The sequence below is a fragment of the Oryzias melastigma genome, linkage group LG11 (genome assembly GCF_002922805.2).
Source record: "Oryzias melastigma strain HK-1 linkage group LG11, ASM292280v2, whole genome shotgun sequence".
Classification (NCBI taxonomy): Eukaryota; Metazoa; Chordata; class Actinopteri; order Beloniformes; family Adrianichthyidae; genus Oryzias; species Oryzias melastigma.
In genome coordinates this window covers 27,163,547-27,166,765 of record NC_050522.1, presented here as the reverse complement: position 1 = coordinate 27,166,765, position 3,219 = coordinate 27,163,547, and the positions used below count along the sequence as shown (strand labels likewise).

At 41.8% G+C, this 3,219-nt stretch overlaps 1 protein-coding gene across 3 annotated transcripts in view; it reads left to right on the top strand.

The window, feature by feature from the left end:
- Window positions 1–3,219, top strand: part of ptk2aa (protein tyrosine kinase 2aa) — a 53,821-nt gene that overhangs the window by 8,617 nt on the left and 41,985 nt on the right. The window lies entirely within an intron of this gene.

Below are 3,219 nucleotides of genomic sequence, written 5' to 3'. Positions count from 1 at the left end.
TGTGTCGTTAAAATTCCCGTGTTTGATGAAGGCTCATCACCTTCATCCAAAGAAATATCCGCTAAATCGTGGTCTACGTCGCTTCTCGAACCGTCCGCCATTGTTGTTTACACTCTGAGATCCCTGAGGTGACGTCACGCGCAGCCCCCGCCCATCACCACCTATCGCCCAAATTTAAAGCTGTGCACGACCATAAAATTATCATTTTAAGTGAATATTTTTATCAGATTCGTTTTCCAAGTTCCATTGACTTTCTAAATTAAAAAAAAAAAATTGCCACTGCACGAGGCCTTTAATTTAATATACATTTAATACACATTTAATATTGTGATTTTAATTTTCCAACATGCCAATAACAATTCAGCAAGGAAACATAAGTAAAAAATAACTAAGAAGAAAAAGAAAAACATCTCGAAAACACAACATTAATAAAAGAATGGGAACATTTCAAACAAAATTTGGGCATGTTGGTAAAGGGGCGGCAGCTTAATAAATTCCGCCCCTTTAACTTTTCCTGTTAGTTTAACAACACATTTTTATCAGCACGTCGTCAAAGAAAATAATAATAATAAATAATAAACATTTTCTTTATCACCACCATTCTTAGCATTGGTTCACACTTTTAGACAAAGATTACATACATTACCCTTAAACTCCATACCCACTATACCAGGGGTAGGGAACCCTGGTCCTCGAGAGCCGGCTTCCGGCACGTTTTCCCAATATACCCTGCTCTGGCATTTTCTTATTGGCTGGACACACCTGAACCAGCTAATCAGTCATGAGTAGGGATTGGTTCAGTATTTCTTTTTCCAACTCATAGTAAATCAGCAGCAGACCATGTTTAGATCAAGAATCCACAGCTGTTTTTATCTAATGAAGTCAAAAAAGTCCTTTAGACCAGCTCTACTCTAATACGGAGATGAGCCTCCGGAACCTCGAAGGTTCAAACTCTGGAGTCCCAACAGGAATAACACATTTGAGTCTCCAGTTCCTACATTGTTATAACTCTAATTTATTTCACAACAGCAACATTAATTAATATGACTACAATATTATTTTGAAAATATTTTTTACATTTTAACACAGGAATATGCTGTGTTTGTAACATTGATAAAATATTATATGAATTTCAACATTTAATAGAACATTTCTGGCTTCATTTCCACAAGTGGCTATTCCACTAGAGGGCGATCTTCTTACACAGCAGAGAGTCACACATGAAGAAATCCACCAGCAGAGCTGAGATCAACCTGAAGAAGACTTACTGTGTGTGTGTGTGTGTGTGCATGCGTGTGAACGTGCAGGGGTGTGGGTGTGTGTGTGTGCATGCCTGCCGTCTTGGTTTACCTCCTGATCTAGTGGCCCAGTAATCTGCTTTTCTGTGGGAGGGGTCAGACTCTCCTCTGCCGGTTTCCCGTTATCTGTTTACAAAAGATGCATCTTTTTTTTTAATTTTTTTTATCAGGACTCTTATTTTGAAAGGCTGCCTCCTGGCGTTGACAGTATCAGAGAACTGGATTGACTGAATGAATTCACTCGTAGAAAACGGTTTGTTTCCGCTTCCAATCAAAGGAAATCAATTCAGTCGCCATTTCTCGACTATACGGTTGTCGCCATGTTGGTACCAGACGCTGTCAGGAAGCAGTGATTGGTCAATCTGTGGAAACTAGTCCCTCCAATCAGGAGTGAGCATGGTAAAAGACCACACCCCTACCATTGAAAACGATCTCTGGAGATTCTGTCAATCAAAAGCTTTGACACAAGACCACCTACCTTTATCGAGGCGTCTGATTGGTCAGTTTATGACTTGCATATCTTGAACTTCAAACAAAATATGGAAAAAGAGGATTATCAAGATGTTAAAGGTCGGATCAATATGATGAATGATTGTGAACAGGATATAGTTTTCTTGGACCAGCTGGTACTTCCTGTTTAGAACACCATGTGGGGGTGTCACTCAATCCAGTTCCCTTTTACAGTCAATGCTCCAGGCTTTCTCAGTATGACAGTATAAAGACATGGATTAACTTTCTTAGAATGAAACATTCGACAATGAGGGCTGTGACCTCTGTGACCGTGGTGCAGTGGTAGAGCGGTCGACTCCTGATCAGAAGTGAGCGGGTTCGACTCCCGCCTTGCCCGGCCATGTGTCGAAGTGTGTTGGGCGAGACACTGAACCCCGAATTGCCTCTGGTGGGAGGTTGGCGCCAGTGTTCGGCAGCGGAGCCACCACCAGTGTGTGAATGGGTGCGTGTATGGGTGAATGTGTGAAGGGGTGAATGTGTGAATGGGTGAATGTGTGAATGGGTGAATGGGTGAATGTGTGAATGGGTCTGTGACTGTGAAGCGCTTTGGGCCCTCGAAGGAGGGTAGAAAGCGCATACAAGTATACGCCATTTACCATATTCCTCTGGTGTCTAGTTGGTGTTGACTTTCAGACGGCATTGTGATGATCAAAGCTCTTAAAGGTCCCTTTGATAAAATTGAGCTATTGGTGTTTTTAAAGTTTTTATGAACAGATAAAATCATTTAAGATTGAAACGACATGTCTAAGTTTTCTTTATTGAAATTGTTGTGAATCAGGAGAGTCAAATAAAAGATCGTATTTGTCACATAATACACTGGGCGGAGCCACCAGCTCCCTGCCCCGCCCCCTGCTGATTGTCCACAAATAGATCCATGAACATCTTTGTTTTTCTGGTCTGAGCTGGAATCTGGATCAGAACTCAAAACTGGATCAAAAATGAATGTGGATCAGAACCGGACGTCTGGATAGAAATGACATTGCTGCCGTTTTTGTTCATGTTATGCTGGAGGTGTGAGGGGCTGTAAGCTAGTGGGAGAGAGTGTAGACAAAGGGATGATGGGAAGTAGGAGGGGGCTTACTCAGCAGCAACAGTCCAGGCCACAAATCAGAGGTGAATTACTACTGAACTCCTGCCGCTCTGCAGAAACTATGTCAGAGAAAACTACAGTTTTTTTTTGTTTTTGCTAAAAACAATGTCATCATCATCATCATCATCATCATCATCATCATCACTACTAAACGGCGACTGGGAAATAGATTTCTGTCCAAACGTTAACATGTGATTGTGAGCTTAAGAACTGCAGCTTTCAACCGTTTGAATGAGTTTCTATGGTTTGATTCTTAATGAACTCCTGAGGAAGGTCAGCCTGACTGAATGAAGAACAGTCTCTGGGAGGGGGGGGGGGGGG